We start from the raw sequence: 20084 nt of genomic DNA, 5'->3' as shown, positions 1-20084 counted from the left end.
AAGATAAATAATGTGCATCGAAATATACCAGTCACGCAGTAAGTAAAAACTAATTAAGTAGACCGCATGAGATGCTTACACATAGAGTGTTAATTACAACATGTGCTGTTTTGCTGCAACAGTTAGTGAAGTAATATGTGAAGTTACAAAACGTATGCGATAAACTGTGACATCTGTGACATAACACGAGAGAAATACATATTAGTCTCTATTAGTCAACAGCATCAGTGTTTTTTTTTTTCTTTGCTATTTTGCTAAATGTCAAATAAAAGTATAAAAGGAAATGCACAATTGGTTTCCAGGTATGCCTGGACAATTGGAAATACAGGGCGACAATTATTGAACTATATGAAATAAAATCGTCATAACTTCTGAACGCTTTGCGTTAGGACGTTCAAACTGCACCGTTGGCAGCAGGGCATGGCGGGAATTAGTATGAGCTGCATGGTTTGTTTTATTTTGAACGATTCGTCAATAAGAAAAAATGGCGCATTTGGTGGACAGAGAATCCACATTTCGCGATCGAGAAGCCACTTCACACTCAGAAGGTGACTGTGTGGTGTGCAATGTCCAGTCACGAAATAATTGGTGCGATATTCCTTGATGGCACCGTGACAACGAAAGGTACATGAAGGTTTTGGAACACGATTTCATCCCCATTATCCAAATTGACCCTGATTTCGACAAGATGTGTTTCATGGACAACGGAACTCGACCCCATAGAAGCAGGACAGCACTTTGAGTACATTACTCTGGCTCTGGGGTACCCAGAGGCCACTGGCGTGGGCTTCGATTGCGCGCCATACTCTCCCGATCTGAACATTTGCGACTCCTTTTTGTGGCACTGTATTAAAGACAAAGTGTACAGCAATAATCCCAAAACCATTGCTGAACTGAAAACAGTCACTCATGAGGTCATCGACAGCGTAGATGTTCAGACACTTCAGCGGATCATGCAGAATTTCGCTATTCGTGTGCGACACATCATCGCCAATGATGGCAGGCATATCGAACATATCAGAAGCTAAATCAGAATATCTGTAGTGACGGTTACATGTTAAATAAAGTGTGTACACGCCGTAATTATTTTTCATAGAGTTCAATAATTGTTACTATTTAAATATAAAGTGTTAAAATATATGTCTCTGAAATTTTTTATATCGTGAATAAGTCAGTGTAATACAAATTTACAGTTTTTAACGAAAACCTTGAGGTCACTGCGTAATTTATTCGGAGGATTTCGCACAATCTCAATAATTTCTGCGTCTTTGAAGAAGGCTGAAATCTTGGATGCCACAAACAGGGAACTTAGACGTTTTAAAGTTTTACCGAAGAACATTGTAGATGGCCATGGAAACAGCTTAATACTAAGCCTTACGAACAGCGTGTTATCGCCACGAAATTAGATGAAGGTAACTTCGTGGCTCCCATTTCTGACATGGATTACGTAACAAGAAAGGGGAAATTTCTTCAGACACCTAGAAATTATTGAACTTAAACGCAATCCCGTGTAAAAACTCCACAATGACCTTAAGGTTTTGGTTAAAAACTGTACATTTCTGTACCACACTGTCATAATGTCCGTCAGCATAGCAGAGTGGTCAACAAGGCATAATCCCACGGCAAGGGCACAGGTAGGATTTCCGGCCGCGTCGTAAATTTTCTTCACTCGGGGACTGAGTGTTGTGATTTCATCATCATCGACAGTCAGTCGTCGAAGCGGTGTCACCAAAAAGGACTTGCACTTGGCGACGATCTACCCGTCGGGAGGACCTAGCCACACTCACATTTTATTTCAAAAAGAATTTTAAAATTATGACTTGTAACATTTTACTTTAAAAACAGCAACGTCTGGTGCTGTTAACGAATAGAACTAATATGTATTTATCTCGCATTACGTCACACTTAGCATGTAATGCATCCATTTTGTAATTTCATGTATTATTTGACCTACTGTTGCGGTAAAGGAACACATGCTACAATATATATTCTGCTTGAATACTGATCTCCGGTGTGGGATCTGTACCAGATAGGGTTGATGGAAGAGATAGAGAAGATCCAACGAAGAGCTGCGCGCTTCGTTACAGGATCATTTAGTAATCGCGAATGCGGAGACGATAGATAAACTCCAGTGGAAGACTCTGCAAGAGAGACGCTCAGTAGCTCAGTGCGGGCTTTTGTTGAAGTTTCGAGAACATACCTTCACCGAGGAGTCAAGCTGTATATTGCTCCCTCTTACGTATATCACGCGAAGAGACCATGAGGATAAAATCAGAGAGATTAGATCTCACGCAGGGGCATACCGACAATCTTTCTTCCTTCGAACTATTCGAGACTGGACTAGAAGGGAGAACCGATGGAGCTACCCAGGGTACCCTCCACCAGACACCGTCAGGTGGCTTTCGGAGTATGTATGTAGACACAGATATTCATTTCATGTATGCAACCTAATTAGGTACTGCTTTACTTCTATATTTCGATGAATATTTTATCTGCGGCATTGTTATATTTCTATACACAGTTTACTGTCGTTGAACCTAACAACGATACATAAAACTTTTTTTTTTAATAATAGTTCTTAAGTCGTTCGCAGAAGAGGTAATCTTAGCATATTTACTAGTCAACACGAACTGTCTTTGGTTAAAGCTTACTCCATTTTTACTTCTCTGACAGTTCAATTCACTACAGCCAGTTTGAGACTTGCTTTCATTGAACTGGCAACTGTATTGCCATACATGGTCTTTACGATATAATTATATTACCATTTACAGTGCCCGCCCGGCTAGCCGCGCCGTCTAACGCACTGCTTTCCGAGCGGAAAGGAGGGCCGGCCCCGACACGATTAATGTCAAGGTCCGGGCTGCCGGGCAGCTTGTAGATGGTTTTTAAGGCGATTTTCCCTCGGTTGTCCTTATTCCGTCTCCTCAGTTACACTATGTCGGCGATTGCTGCACAAACACTGTTCCCACGGCTACGCCATCATTACTGTACCACCCAAACATTTGGGGTTACATTCGTCTGTTCAAAAATGGTTCAAATGGCTCTGAACACTATGAGACTTAACTTCTGAGGTCATCAGTCCCCTAGAACTTAGAACTACTTAAACCTAACTAACCTAAGGACATCACACATCCATGCCCTAGGCAGGATTCGAACCTGCGACCGTAGTGGTCGCTCGGTTCCAGACTCTACCGCCTAGAACCTCTCGGCCTCCACGGCCTGCCATTCGTCTGTTATTAGACGTTCCAGCAGGGCGGTGGTGAGGTGGGTGTGTAAGTAGACTGTTTAGGTTTTCTTATTGGTAACGCCACGTAGCGCTCTGTATGAAAAATCACTGGCTGTGCTGTGCGCAGTCTGTGGGTAGTTTGAATTGTTGTCTGCCATTGTAGTATTGGGCAGTTGGCTATTAGCGGCGCGTAGCGTTGCGCAGTTGGAAGTGAGCAGCTAGCAGTGGTGGACGTGGGGAGAGAGATAGCGGAGTTTTCAAATTTGTAAGAATTGGTGTCATGAACTGATATATATATTATGGCTATTAAGGTAAATACATTGTTTGTTCTCTATTAAAATCTTTCATTTGCTAACTATACCTATCAGTAGTTAGTGCCTTCCGTAGTTTTTTATTTACCTGGCAGTAGGGGCGATCGCTGTATTGCAGTAGTTCGAGTAACGAAGATTTTTGCTGAGGTAAGTGATTTGTGAATGGTATAGGTTAATGTTAGTCAGGGCCATTCCTTCGTAGGTATTTTTAAAAGTCAGATTGCGTTGCCCTAAAAAAATATTGTGTGTCAGTTTAAGCACAGTCTTGTATAATTGTTCTAAGGGGACGTTTCAGGTGGACTGCTGTGGAGTTGTGAACCACTGAGGGCTACGGCGGGACGAAGTCGGTCCCTCAACTAAATCTACACGTAAGTACTGAAATAACTGCGCGTAGTGTTTTTATCATGATCTTGCATTATACTGGTATATGTTACTCATTTTTTACAATTTCTTTGTTTGTCACACAGCTTATGTCTGACAATGATTTCTCGAAACGCGTAGATTTAATAAAGAACTGTGCTATAAAGAGTTTTCCATAATTTCAATGGGTCTTTGTGAAATTCCTGCACCATACTGGAGCACTCTTTTGGCCAGGAAGATCCCCGGACCTGTCCCTGTTAGACTTGAAACGAGACCAGCTCGAAGGTCAACTCCATCGCGTTGTCAATATTAGGGATATGATGGAACAGTTACAACAGTTGTGTGCTAGCAGAGTACACAACATCTTGATCACATCCTACTAATCCGAATTAGTGCATGCTTCCATACCAGATCGGGTGCAACGTCGCACTGCTAAATATACTCATACTGCCACATTATTTGTAAGTTTTACTCCATTTCACAACCTCTGAATTAACATTCCACTTCCTTCTCCTATTCTAAGTGCACCACATTTCTTCGTCAGGCAGTTTACATTTAGGATTCTTTCCAGTTCACCGTGCCTGGTGCTTGGAAAGAATGCTTCTATCCATCTCTGCGCGCTGATACAGTACTCTGATTTTACTCCCACGATCTCTTTGACAATGTTTACTGGAACATTCTCTTTCAAATTCTGAAGGTGGCAGGGGTAAAATACAGGGAGCGAAAGGCTATTTACAATTTGTACAGAAACCAGATGACAGTTGTAACAGTAGGGGGACACGAAAGGGAAGCAGTGGTTGGGAAGGGAGTGAGACAGGGTTGTAGTCTCTCCCCGATGTTATTCAATCTGTATATTGAGCAAGCAGTGAAGGAAACAAAAGAAAAAATCGGAGTAGGTATTAAAACCCATGGAGAAGAAATAAAAACTTTGAGGTTCGCCGATGACATCGTAATTCTGTCAGTGACAGCAAATGACTTGGAAGAGCAGTTGAACGGAGTGGATAGTGTCTTGAAAGGAGGATATAAGATGAACATCAACAAAAGCAAAATGAGGATAATGGAATGTAGTCGAATTAAATCGGGTGATGCTGAGGGAATTAGATTAGGAAATGAGACACTTAAAGTAGTGAAGGAGTTTTCCTATTTGGGGAGCAAAATAACTGATGATGGTTGAAGTAGAGAGGATATAAAATGTAGACTGGCAATGGCAAGTAAAGCGTTTCTGAAGAAGAGAAATTTGTTAACATCGAGTATAGATGTAAGTGTCATTAGGTCATTCCTGAAAGGATTTGTATGGAGTGTAGCCATGTATGGAAGTGAATCATGGACGATAAATAGTTTGGACAAGAAGAGAATAGAAGCTTTTGAAATGTGGTGCTACAGAAGTATGCTGAAGATTAGATGGGTAGATCACATAATTAATGTGGAAGTATTGAATAGGATTGGCGAGAAGAGAAGTTTGTGGCACAACTTGACCAGAAGAAGGGGTTGGTTGGTAGGACATGTTCTGAGGCATCAAGGGATCACCAATTTAGTATTGGAGGGCAGCGTTGAGGGTAAAAATCTTAGACGGAGTCCAGGATATGACTACACTAAGCAGATTCAGAAGGAAGTAGGTTGCAGTAGGTACTGGGAGATGAAGAAGCTTGCACATGATAGAGTAGCATGGAGAGCTGCATCAAACCAGTCTCAGGACTGAAGCCCACAACAACAACATCTCTATGGGATCCATAAATGACGGGTTAAACAGTATTCGGGTTTCTGCCAGGCACGACGTGTCTTTAAGTTTTCCGAGAAGGGCAAGCGAGACGTATGTCGTCTTTCTTCCGGTGTCTGACAGTTGAGATTTCTCATCCTTTCTGTTACACAATCGGACAATCACGAGTTTTCAAGATGTCCCGAAGCTAATGCCGCTGGTAGCAGCCGTCGTCCTCTAAAATTAAAAAAAAGAGAAAACGCTACGCATGGCCATCCACACCGTTCATCTTTGGGCATTCTCGATGTCGCCCCTGCGTTTGTTCTGCGACCTGTACACTTGAGCAGGCAAGTGATTTGTATAGAGTCTCTTTGCAACGAATCTGGTCTCTTAGAGACACCAGCGTTTGTCAGTCTTAAACTATTGGTCAGCACCTCGAAAGCACCGTTCCACCCAGACGCCGAGTGTCTTGATGTGGTATAAAAAAGTTGGATTTGCCAGCGCCGGTTCATCCGAATGCAGCAAAGCATGGAGTAAGCTGCGACCTACATCAGCATCTATACCACTTAAGCCATCGGAATGTATGTGCAGAGGGTACGTGATGAGCGACTAGTACTTGCTGTACCGCTTCAACGTTGCCTGCCACGTCACATGTGTAAACTCTCTCAGTGGAGATGAGCAGCTTTAACGGCGTTCTGCAGCGATCAATGTCTCGCTCAGTAAGAGATCAACGCGTCCTGGGTCGGTGCACCGTGACCCGCTTTCCAAAGCCAACAAAGGGGCTCGTCTTGTTCTTAGTGTATACCTAGTCTGGTATATGTAGACAGAGGATGGATTACGGCTACTGCTTAGGTTTGTATGTACAGCTTTGCAATGAGATTTGCTTCTTACATTATCTGGATACGGTCAACGGCCTTGCCGCAGTGGTAAAACTGATTCCCTTCAGATTAGCGAAATTAAGCGCTGTCAGGCTCGTGTAGCTCTTGATGGGTCACCATCCGGGTCTGTCGAACGCTGTTGGGAAGCGGGGTGCACTCGGCCCTTCTGAGGCCAGCTGAGGAGGAATTGGATTAAGAAGTGGCGGCTCTGGTCGTGAAGACTGACAACAGCCGGGACAGCTGTCTTCTGACCGCATGCTCCTCCATATCTGCATCCGATGACGCATATAGTATGAGGGTGACACGGCGGACGGTCGGTACCGTTTGATCCTACAAGGCCTCTTCGGATGGAGTTTAGTTTATCATGTGGTTGCGAGCTACCAGTTACGAAGTGACGCACTGCATGGCATTTCACGTCTGTACTGAGCCAATACGAATTAAAGTATCCAACATGCTCTGTGCTTGTCGTATCCAACCTCGATTCACGACGGCCGGCTTTCAGCTTCGCTATGCATCACAACCGAATTATGGACGAACTATATATTAACCTCTTTCTCATCCCATTCATTTCGAATACTTCGTGGATAAATTCTTTATTACGCAGTGATATAGGGGCTACATGGTTCAAGCAGAAGCAACTGTATTCTTCCTGTATTATGAGCGTTTCGAGTTGAAATAATCGGTAGATTAAAAACGACATCTCTGAATTTATTAACATACCTCGCCTGCTAGCTGAAATATGATGATTTCACTTAATATGCTATGTGCTCATGTCCCTTACAAACTGTTCTGTGGCACGTATTCCAAAACGATCGCTTGCCTTCATCAAACGTATTGATTCACTGAGAGGTGGTGCGCAGTCAGAACTCAGTTACAAACAACATTACTAGTAACGCTTTTGTTTGAATGTTTCGTATTTCTTAAATTATGTTTGTATCGAGATCTTCATGGCAGATTACGATGCCTCAGAATTTATTCTGTTATTCAGTTTTTACAGTCTTCCTGTGGAAAAGTATTCAGCTCAAGTTGGGAACCATGTACGCTCTATGCACGTGCTTCGTCTATGATGTCACACACTTAGTAAGCCAAACGTTGGTAGGAAATGGGATGAATGAGGTATATTTAATTGTTCATTGAAGTCCACAAATTAAATACTGATCTAAGTGAAGTTATCTCTGTGTTAACTCATTCTTAAAATATCTGAGCCGGCCGAAGTGGCCGAGCGGTTCTAGGCGCTACAGTCTGGAACGGCGCGACCGCTACTGTCGCAGTTTCGAAACCTGCCTCGGGCATGGATGTGTGTGATGTCCTTAGGTTCGTTAGGTTTAAGTAGTTCTAAGTTCTAGGGGACTGATGACCGCAGATGTTATGTCCCATAGTGCTCAGAGCCATTTGAACCATTTGAAAATATCTGATATAGTTATCCTACCTTTCTTGGCTTTGTCTTCACTGATTATTATAAGGGGGCATTTTTATTAGGGTAATTTTCTTTACACTTTCTAACACGTACTCATAATTTGGAAAACATAGAGACATTCACAGACTATTACATTGTCTCCTATTCCATCCGAGAATTTTTGGCGGGAAAAATGATGGTTGGTAAACCTCCTTATTGCCTCGAAAATCTTTAATTTTACCTTCACGCTCTTTTTGTGAAATGTAGATAGGAGGGAGCAAAACATTGGTTGACTCTTCTGGAAACGTAAGTTGCCGGAAGAACGCTTCTCTTGCAGCGTCTGCCATTGCAGCTGGCTGAGTATCTCCATGAAGCTTTCGCGCTTGTTTAATGGACCAGTAACGAAACACGCTGCTCTCCTTTAGATATTCTCTATTTTCTACACCAGCTACATCTGTTTTTACGGATCGTAGACTGACGGCCAGCATTCAGATATTGGTCTAAGGTCTTATACGCTATCTCCTTTGTGTGTGAATTGTACTTGCTGACGATTCAGCCCCTGAATATCAGTCTGGCATCTGCCCCTGTGTACGACAGTTTTGTGCTCGTTCCACTTATATCACTGCGCACACTCCCTCTTAGATGTTAAATGGACGTGACTGCTTCCAGTGATTGTTCTGAAATCGTGTATCGTACAATAACGTATTTTTCCGCTTATCAATGCGCAATATATTCAACCTTTTACGTTTAGGCTCAGCTGCCAATCCCTGCACGAAGTATCGAGCCTCTACAAATCTTACAGCCTTTCGCTACCATTGCGTTCCTACTTTTTTGTATACAACAGCATCATCCGCAAACCGCCACATCGAGCTCCTGACCTAATACACAAGGTCATTTACATGTATTCCGTAAAATAATGATCCTGTGACATTAGCCGAGAATACGCCCGAAGGTACTTTCACGTCTGAGGATTTTTCTTCTTTAAGAATGACCCGCAGTGATCTGTTTCCCGGAAGTATATCAGTCCAATCACGCAGCTGGTGCTACATTCGCTTGGCTTCCATTTTGTTCATTAATCGGTGGTGTGGAACAGTACTGAAGGCGACGTCTAATAACACAGCAACAACCTGAGCTCAGGTATCTATTACATACTAGGTCTCTTGGACGAACGCAGCCAGCTGAATTTCAAACCAATCTTCTTTACTAGATTAATTTTGATTCCTGCAGAGATTTCCGATTGACAACAATCCCACAAAACTCTACCATAAAAATGTTCCAAAATTCAAAAACATACTGACCTCAGTTTAGTGTCGTTCTTGAAAATGGTAATGAGCTGCCTTTTCTTCCAATAACCAGGAATGATGGCAAATTTAGAAGCCGGCAGCAGATTACTAATCAGCGGTCTCGCATTTTTATGTTCACCCACGCAGCTTTTCCGGTAAATGCAGTCGATGATTGCGTCTGTCTGATTCTGTCCAGTCGTTAGAGTGGGGAGGTGCCTGTTGAACGCTGCTGCCGGCATTTTGCAGAGTTCATAACAATGTCTCGTATTATTTTTTTCACTATTTATCGTTTACAAGACGGCGTTTGTTTTCTCCTAAGGCAGACTGCCTAGCTTGTGTAATTTACAGCTCCGGCCGCTGTGGCCGAGCCATTCTAGGCGCTTCAGTCCGGTACCGCGCTGCTGCTACGGTCAAAGATTCGAATCCTATCTCTGGCATGGATGTATGTGATGTCCTTAGGTTACTTAGGTTTGAGTAATTATAAGTCTAGGGTACTGATGACCTCAGATGTTAAGGCCCATAGTGCTTAGAGCCATTTTGTAATTCGCAGTGATACTTTTAAGACTATGAAATCCCGCTTTTAAACACCATATGCTATTGAAACCTCCTAGCGGCTTAAAAATGTATGCCTGACAGGGACTCGAACACGAAACCTGTTTTCCTCGTGCATGAGTCGCTGCTTACGAGTCATGGTCTGCTCTCAAATTTGTTTGCTTGTCCTGTGAGTATCCACTGTCAACTAATAAGTAACGTATAGATGAAGTAACTTTCCACAGTTTGGAGCAAATGGTTAATGACTTATCACGTGACAAGAAACTTAAAATACAATAACATTAATGCAATAAAGAGACGTTGGCGCAAGTGGGGTACGTAAATCGATGCTGATCATCAACAGCAACGAAAATATTATTTACATGCGATGGGACTACAGCAAATTAGTTGCGCATTAGTGTGGCAGGGCAAGAAATTTTTGTTGAATGCTGGGCTGTTTAAAGTGATATAGATACAGGACACTGTTTATCAACTTAGTCGCAAGTCTCTGCAGATCAGGATCGGAACGTTCTACTAATACTTCAACTTCTCGACGAGAGAAACACGCTCCTTGTTAACGTAGCTCTTCAGGAAACGCTGAGTAAACGACCTCATCGTTCGGAAACACTTTCCCACCCACTACAAATGTTCTTTCAGCTTGCCAAAAAAGATAGAAATTGTATTTTGAAAGAGCTGTACTGCCGAAACGTATGCGTCAAGTCTGCGCAGCCTAAGTCATATTGCTGGCACCGTAAGTCTACGGCTAGACGCGACAATGTGTTTCATCGATATTGTCCAGTCAACGAAGGAAAATGTAAGAAAACTTCTTGTAGTACAAATTTTTGTACAGTGGAATGATGGAGTGCCATAAATATCCTGATCGGTGGGATGTGCGCGGGGGTGGGGGAGCGTTTGAAGGACAATATTTTTACTTTTTCTTGAAATTCTGCAAAAGTGTCATTTCTGTCCAAAATGTTTCCCATTACAAAATTAAACTACTGTACACGTCCTACAAAAAATGTACGCTTCATTAATTCTCTAGGAGTAATTGTTTCCCATGTTATTAGAAGAGTGTATTAATGGTATAAAATTCACGTTTATTGTTGAATGAAGTGGATTAAAGATAAGTAATAAATTTATGTACCTAATCCAAGTGCAGTAAAACCGCAATTCGGAATGAATTGGGTTGTGGGAGAGTGGCGTGCTGGGAGGGGGGAGACGGGGTTATAAGAAGGGTAGACGCGTGAGGAAAGACTTGTCGCCGGAGTGTGGTCATGCATTTCCCTCTTTCATAGGCCTACAAACCAAAGAGCGGGTAGGCTTTTTCCCACCCCCTATACCCCACTACGTCATAAAAAGCAACTAAAGGGTGTTCAAGTCTGTACATTGAGCAAGCAGTGAAGGAAATCAAAGAAAATTTGATGTAGCAATTACAGTTCAGGGAAAAGAAATAAAAAACTTAGGGTTTGCCGACGACTTTGTAATGCTGTCAGAGACAGCAAGGGACTCGAAAGAGCAGCTGAGCGAAACGGACAGTGTCTTGAAAGAAGGATATAAGCGAACATCAACAAAAGCAAAACAAGGATTACGGAATGTAGCCGAATTTAATCAGGTGATGATAAGGGAATTGAATTCGGAAACGAGACACAGTAGTAGATAAGATTTGATATTTGAGCAGAAAAATAATTGACGATGACCGAGGAAGAGGGGATATAAAATGTTGCCTCGCAATCGCAAGAAAAGCGTTTCTGAATAGAAATTCGTTAACATTGAATATAGAGTTAAGTGTTAGCACGTCTTTTCTAACGGTATTAGTGTAGAATGTTCCCACGTATGGAAACGAGACGTTATAGACAAATAGAGAATAGAAGCATTTCAAATGTGGTGTTACAGAAGAATGTTGAAGGTTAGATGAGTAGACCACGTAACTGATGAAGAGCTACTGAATAGATTTGGGGAGACAAGAAAATTGTCGTGTAACCTGACTATAAGGGATCAGTTGATAGAATAAAGTCCGAAGCATCAAGAAATAATCAATTTGGTACTGCAGGAAAGTGTAGGGGGTAAAAGTCGTAGAGGGAGGCCATGAGATGAATACAATGAGCTGATTAAGAATGATGTAAGTCGCAGTAGTTATTCGGAGATGAAGAGGCTTGCACAGGATAGAATAGCAAGGAGAGGCGTATAAAACCATTTTTCGGACTGAAGATTGCAGCAACAGCAAGCGCAGGAACACAATCCGATTACCAGCCTTCCCTCGCTTGTATATCCTCCATCCCCAATCACCAGCCCATAGCACTCACAGGAACGTAATTTATCCCTTAATAGAGTTCTGCTCAGTACGCGGACGCTTGTGCTGCCAAGATTGTTTCGAGTATGGTACAGAAGCTTCGATGGGAAGCCCTTACACATCCGACTGCTTTATTCTTTGGTGCCCTGAAGAAAAACGCTCGTGATCGTCGATATCCTTAGGACGAACTGGTATAGTCATTGATGCTTGGGCAAACGCGAACTTTTTACCATGAAGGCACTGTCTATCCTGTCTGACAGTGGGACTAATGTATTAATAATCACTAAGATTACTTCTGAAATAATAAATACCATACTTACTTTCCTTCCGCCTGTGTCGTTTCCATTTATCCGCCATTGCACCAGTAGATATCTTCTATGGATGGATGCTTACCTTCCCCCTGCCCATGTACGAACGACATCTTCCCTGCCTCGGCCATTTTGTATGATCTTGGTCCTCACATGAGATAACTACCTCTTTTGTTCAACTACTGTGTTCTTTATTCCTCTTCACGGCTTCGTCTTTCCTTTGTTTACATTTAATCGACATTATTTGTATGTAGACTACGGATTCCGTCAGAGCCGTCTTCAAATTTTTCCTTAATACTAATTATAATGTTCTAAATAAATTGAACTCGTGTTTATATCGTAACTTAAGAGTGGATAGAAAACATATATTCATATTTTAGAATGATTCATCTTCATGAACGGAACCTCAGGGATGTTCAGCTGCATTTAATTAGTATACTGTGATTGGGTAATCTATTTTGTTGTTTTACTGATTTAATTCCCAATAACTATTCCAAAATTTCAAAATTTAATCTTGAGACGTGATATAACAAAAAAAAATAACGGTGAACGTAAACTCATTACAGTTAATCAAAATAGCCGTGTCACCACTAATATTTGTACGAAATTGATTCTAAGAATAGTTAATTCGATTTTAAGGAAAGAAACGCACAAAATATTATGTGAGACGATAAGTGTAACAGAGGCAAGTGTACCAGTACTTGCAAGCCCAACGTACATAGGAACGTAGCGGTATGATACAAGGAAAAAAGAATATACAGCAGCCGCGATCGCGTGGTGTAAGGTTTTTATTTTTATTTTATATAAAAAAAATTAAAGTACTATAAAACACGATCTTAGCTGCCAAATGTTCCCATTTATTACGTATCAGATCGCTCGCAGCCACATGGGAAACACAGGATATAAAGCTCCTCCTGCCAAGAAACCAAGCTAACAGTCAGTGATCGTCACTGCCTCACAAAAAGAAAGAAATGAAGCATCCAAAGGATCATTGGCAATTATGTAAACTTTAAGAGTTGCAGTTCTCTGTGGCAGGTAGGAAAGCGATCAGATAGCCTTAGTGTTTTTCATGTTCAGTGTTGTTCCCAGGTCTCGTAGGGTGTATAAGAGGGGCGAACAGCGACAGATATTGAGCGATCACTGAGGACACACAGGTGCCGTGTTCTCGTTCGAGACAGCGTTATCGGCACCTGACCACTTTTGGAAGGGAGCACTTTGTAGGTATCCATTTGGCTGGCTGATCGAATAGTGCAGTGTAGAGATTTGTGGGACGTTGGGATGGGGCAGTGTCTCGATGCTGCAGTGCATGGGACCAGGAGGGCCAGCATTCTTACCGTCAATGTTTCGTCCGACCCTCTATAACCAGGACAAGGGAGCATCACCATACTGTACACCACGCGCATCATAACCACTTCACACCTACGTCTGCCCTCCGAGAACAAGTAAAGATGGACTCCCTGCAACATTTTGTGTGCCGGCCGCTGTGGCCGAGAGATTCTAGACGCTTCAGTCCCATACCGCGCTGCTGCTACGGTCCCAGGTTCGACTCCTGCCTCGGGCATCGATGTGTGTGATGTTCTTAGGTTAGTTAGGTTTAAGTAGTTCTACGTCTAGGGGACTGATGACCTCAGATGTTAAGTCCCATAGTGCTTAGAGCCATACGAACCAACGTTCTGTGTCATCCATCACCACAGGCTACTGTTAACACCACACAACAAACGACTGCGTTGCGAGAGATGTCGAAGGATTTCACATTTTATCCAGCCATGAAGCGTAACTCAGCACTATTTCAGATGACCATAGTTGGCGAGTAAGAAGGTGACCTTGGAAGCGTACTCCCTACTCTAATATTTTGTAGAGGCACAACGGCTTACCCCTGGCGTCATAGTTCAGGGAGCCACCAAGTATGACTTCAGGTCATGGCTGGTAGTGAGAGAGGTATTATGACGTCACAACCGTCCGTCACGGACATGCTGCTTCCTCATGTGATGCCATTTTCCAACAGAACAGTGCCCATTCACACGCGGCACCTATTTCTATGAATAGCTTGATACTGAGGTGTACCCGCTGCCAGCAAGAACCTCTTATCTGGCCCAAATTGCACATGTGTGGGACCATGTCGGACGTCAGCTTGCCGGGCGCTGTGGCCGAGCGGTTCTAGGCGCTTCAGTCTGGAACCGCGCGATCGCTACGGTCGCAGGTTCGAATCCTACCTCGGGCATGGATCTGTGTGATGTCCCTAGGTTAGTTAGGTATAAGTAGTTCTAAGTTCTAGGGGACTGATGACCTCAGTAGTTAAGTCCCATAGTGCTCAGAGCCATTTGAACCATTTGAAATGCAATCCGAAAACAAAGGATGTAGGTTACAGTACGCTTGTTCGCCCACTGCTTGAATATTTCTCAGCAATCTTTCATCCGTACCAGATAGGGTTGATAGAAGAGATAGAGAAGATCCAACGGAGAGCTGCGCGCTTCGTTACAGGATCATTTAGTAATCGCGAAAGCGTTACGGAGATGATAGATAAACTGCAGTGGAAGACTCTGGAAGAGAGACGCTCAGTAGCTCGGTACGGGCTTTCGTTGAAGTTTCGAGAACATACCTTCACCGAAGGGTCAAGCAGTTTATTGCTACCTCCTATGTATTTCTCGCGAAGAGACCATGAGGATAAAATCAGAGAGATTAGAGCCCACACAGAGGCATACCGACAATCCTTCTTTCCACGAACAATAAGAGACTGGAATAGAAGGGAGAACCGATAGAGTACTCAAGGTACCCTCCTCCACACACCGTCAGGTGGCTTGCGGAATATGGATGTAGATGTAGATGTAGATCTGAGGTCATCAGTCCCTTAGAACTTAGAACCACTTAAACCTAACTAACCTAAGAACATCATACACAACCATGCCCGAGGCAGGATTAGAATCTGGGACCGTAGCAGCAGCGAGGTACCGGACTGAAGCTCCTAGAACCGCTCGGCCGGCAGTTGACGTATTATCGGTGATGCTCGTCAGTCATGACAGTGAAACGAGAATATATGGCTAACATGACCGCTTAAAATGTACCATAAAAATTCATATGTATGCATCTTTTTTCCCTATATTGCTGCTAGACTGGAGTAATTGCGTCGTGAGGCCTTCCACTGTGCTGAAACCGTTTGAGGAAACTAAATTCAGGTTTCTTGGCGATGGGTATCACCGAAACGTTTTCCACCGAGAGGAACGATCCACACGGTGAGTTAATGGGAAGAGACAATGGAGGAAACGGAAGACGGCTTGCTAGCGCCAGGAGATAGCGTGACTGCAGTTGAAAACTTGGGCGCGCTCGCTCACGCTAGCCAACGCGGATAGGGCGTGAGAAACGCCGCTCAGATCCGACCGCCACGCGACGGTTGCGTTAGCAGAGCCGTCAGTCCATACGGCTAATGGAGAGCATCTGGGGTGCACTCCTGGAAACAGTCTGCCGCCCTTTGTTTTGACTTCCCCGCTACTGAGTTCTGGACACAATCAACGAGATGAACAGTAGTGTGTTAAGGAAACACGAGCGGAACGTGAACAAAAATTTAAGGAAAATGGTGATATGATCAGGCCTTTCGAGTATTTTTGTGTTTTTATTTCATTCTTCCGGCTGTTACTGGGCAGAGACAAACGCACATCTGCATATACAGGGTGATCAAAAAGTCATATAAATTTGAAAACTTAATTAACCACGGAATAATGTAGATAGAGAGGTAAAAATGGACACACATGCTTGGAATGACATGGGGTTTTATTAGAACCAAAAAAAAATCACAAAATATCCGGCAGATGGCGCTGGACAGCAAAACTGCTACCATGACGGATGAGAGGTATCAATACGTTACAGAATCACATCATCCCCAGCCTAGCTGATGAACACCTGCTGGAACGTACGATGTTTATGCAGGATGGCGCACCATCCCACATTGCTAGACGCGTGAAAGATCTCTTTCGCGCGTCATTTGGTGATGATCGTGTGCCCAGCCACCACTTTCGACATGCTTGGCCTCCCAGGTCCGTGCGATTATTGGCTTTGGGGTTACCTGAAGTCACAAGTGCATCGTGATCGACCCACATCTCTAGGGATGCTGAAAGACAACATCCGACGCCAATGCCTCAGCATAACTCCGGACACGCTTTACAGTGCTCTTCACAACATTATTCCTCGACTACAGCTATTGTTGAGGAATGATGGTGGACATATTGAGCATTTCCTGTAAAGAACATCATCTTTGCTTTGCTTTATGTTAATTATTGCTATTCTCATCAGATGAAGCGCCATCTGACGGACATTTGGTGAACTTTTGTATTATTTTGGCTGCAATAAAACCCCATGTCATTCTAGGCATGTGTGTCGATTTGTACCTCTCTATCTATATTATTCCGTGATTTATTCAGTTTTCAAGTTTATACTGACTTTTTGATCACCCAGTATTACTATGGCAGCAACGATTTAACATTCTGCGACGAGCAAGTGGGATGCGAAGGTACGCCAGTAACAACAATTACATACATCTAAAATATGAGAAATCAGTTCTGCCACCGCACAATCTGTCCTTCAGAGAAATGACCTTTATAAGTAACAGAAGTATATTACTTTCGCACGAAGTTTTAATTGGAAGAAAAACTACACTTTTTAAAACTAATTTTTTTATAAATACATATCTTTTTTACATTTCATCTTTTGACTACTGTCGGGACGTATGTTCCCTCAACAAATCACTAAAGGAGTGTTACATACTACTGTTGTAAGCCAATGGTAAATGGAAGCCTACTAATGGTTATCAGAATTTTTATAATCAGAGTGTCCGTGTAGGTTGTGTTGTCGTAAAGTCTCATTGTTAACCTTCATATCCCTAACGTCACATCTACTTAGTTCGCACCTGCAAATAGGCATCCCAACTACCAGGTTCTCAAAGCGGGCTGTCATCACACCTTCCCGGCCACATCGTGTCAATGATTTTCAGCCACGAACTGACGCTTGGCACAGCACAATCGAAGATTGTATTGAACTCCCTTTAGTGTCAATTACAAACTTGGACAGATGCCCTGTCCACTGGTGTGTATCCTTGATCTCAGTATGTCTTGTAGTTTTCGAACAGTTTTCTGAAACCCTGAAAGTTCTTATAAATAATCCAGTTTGTGCTACTCTCTAACACCCTCCCCCCCAATCTCCTTGGAAAACAAAACGGTGTAAAACGTTCTATTTATATTGTTACTCTTAAGACATGAATTACAACAACACTACATTAATGGTTTTGAAATAAAAAAATGTAGTCAATGGGAATGTAAAGGCCGTTAGTACTTAACCAGTAGCTGAACTAATTTAGTGAGGGCTAGTCTAATGACCGTGGAGAGGTGCAAAATCTGTTGAAAAGTCAGTGCTGATCATATATTTAGCCACATGTACGATTCAGTGCAGGCAATTACCGATTTATGTCATTATTGGCCAACTACAGATTTTTTCCAGCTTATTACAGTGATAACACATAAATATCGTCGCCAGTTATGGTTGCCTCAACATTAAAACAATCTTACCTTGGCAACAAAAACTTACATAGGAGACTAAAACAGATAATAAACAAATGAAAGAAGCCAGTAAACTGAGTAATAACACGCAGAATTCTTGTACTTTCACGAGGTACAGGCAAATAGTAATTCAACAAGGAGGAAATAATTATTTTATTGTATTTAGAGAGTGAACAGGGCAGTCAAAAATTAAATTATGGTATGTAGCATAACTTCAAGAATTTTGGAAAGATCTAATACAGCCGGCAGCTATCATTTTCCTTTATTTGTGTGCTATTTCACAATTTCACTCTTGTGCTATTTTCTGCAAAAGAATTCAGCACAGCCCATAGTGAGACGGAATTCTTTGCACACGTTACATTTGAATGTGAGTAGAGATAACTATCGTAATATGTCATTGTTGAAATTTGCACAGAGACATGAAAATGGCCTGACACCGAAATTGTAGAATAATTCACAACTAAAGTAAAGATGACAGCTGCAGGCGGTATCAAATCATTAAGTTTTCGCAGCTGTGGACTCAAGCTCAATAAAGATTATTTAAGAATTGACTATGATTTGGGCGCCATGATAAACACGAGAAAAAAATTATTGTTGTTCAGCACTGTTTGCAACAGTAACTTCATAATTTTCTCACAAGTAAAGCAATAAATGCAAACAGCGAACAATAACAGTAAACTGACAGTTGAAATTTGTAATACTCACGTAATTAGGAGGTGGATGTGGAGCTGCCACCAGAGTTTCTGCAATGTTTCTAGTCACTGGTGTCTATTAAACAAACGGTTTTACTATGGCTAATTTATAAGTACTGGTATGTGTTTTTCTTCGTGATTCTTCGCAGGTCGTGTCTTCTGCTCGTCAGAGGCTGCCCAGAGGCGCAGGAGACGCCGTTCAGAGCGCCCAGTCTCAGAAGGTCCGTCAAGCACCTGGCGTCGTATCGTGTCGTATCTTCACGCTGGCGGCCAACGGAAGGTAGACGCGACGCGGCAGAGCGCTCCCCTGGCGGACGCAACCCGGTAGACAGCCGGCGTGCTACTGTGGCAGAGCCGGCGCGGCCGCCCCTCCAGCGCCGAGCGGCGACGCCCCCACCACCCCCACCACTCCCACCCTGCGCGCGGCGTCGGCAGGAGAGACCCGGAGGAGGAAGGCACCGCCGCGGGCGATCCACGACGGCCGATACGGCCGGGGCTCAGCCCTGCCTCCCGGTTCACTGAAGAGGACCGAGGCGAGATATCTGTGGAGCTGTACTCAGGGTGGTGGCCTCATCTGGGGAAGGTTTTGCTATAACGAACGCGTATTTTTGCCATTAAAACCATCTACATCTCTACCACTTAGGCGTAGGTTTTATTGAAACTGACACAGGAGGTTTTTCACAAATTCTGTGTTTTGATCCAGTAACTGAAACGCTTGCGAGGTGCCAGGGCTAGCAGTGTATTTAGCACTAAATTCTTCTAGAACCTTCATATGAAAATGATGCTCTAAGCCCCCGCTTTTCTAGCTCTGACTTTTGCTGTTTGCACGTGGATTAAGAAGAAACGCGAACTGACTGTAATCGACCCTGCAAGTGGAGTAGATAAAAGTTTGGCACCTGCAATTAGAAATTAATTAGATAAAGGAAAGTTTCATTAACGTAGTGAGAAATGAAAGGATTGCTCTACCGATTAACAGAATGAAAGTTGTGTCCAAAATAACAATTTGATTTATTATGACTAAACTCAAAACAGTAAACAAACAAATGAAACATTTACAATACATCAAATTGGATACTCAAATAAATGCTGTGAAGGTGAGGTTGTCCATAAACTAGATTGTGACATTTATAACCAAGTGGTATGTGGAGCCAATTCCTTGCAACTCAAATCTTATGAGAAACACCCAGCCAACCCAACATTAATTGCTGCTACAATAGTGAGAACTCAGGCAATGGACAACCATAAGATAAGACGGGAAAAGGCGCGCTCAGCTGAGCTCTGATTATCACAGAGCAAATTCCCTAATCTGCCGGTGCTGCGGACATACATTACCAATCTGTCTTCTTAACTGCAAGGACATGATCTGGCGTACCGGAAGCTATGGCTGGTTGCTTCGACGTCCCGTCGTGGTGATGATAATGTCGCGAGTATAGCCCAAAACAAATTTTCCTGGTCTGGTTGTTGCTGACTAAAGACTTCCTATCAATACAAATGCGCCTCTGAGGGAGACGAAGAAGGCTCGCCATACAATCACTGACGGCACATTGATTGATTTTAACAAGCGAAGTCA

The 20084-nt window shown here is 43.0% G+C and overlaps 1 protein-coding gene across 1 annotated transcript in view; it reads right to left on the bottom strand.

Annotated features, from left to right (window-relative positions):
• LOC126284516 (Down syndrome cell adhesion molecule-like protein Dscam2) overlaps positions 1 to 18857 on the bottom strand; it is a 1260408-nt gene extending 1241551 nt beyond the window's left edge. Inside the window, exon 1 of the mRNA XM_049983498.1 lies at positions 18528 to 18857. The gene's annotated coding sequence lies outside the window, so the exon portion shown is untranslated. The remainder of the gene's footprint in view (positions 1 to 18527) is intronic.
• Positions 18858 to 20084: the final 1227 nt, after the last annotated feature.

Source organism: Schistocerca gregaria, chromosome 1 (assembly GCF_023897955.1).
Source record: "Schistocerca gregaria isolate iqSchGreg1 chromosome 1, iqSchGreg1.2, whole genome shotgun sequence".
Lineage (NCBI taxonomy): Eukaryota > Metazoa > Arthropoda > Insecta > Orthoptera > Acrididae > Schistocerca > Schistocerca gregaria.
This window is presented reverse-complemented; position numbering and strand designations above follow the sequence as displayed.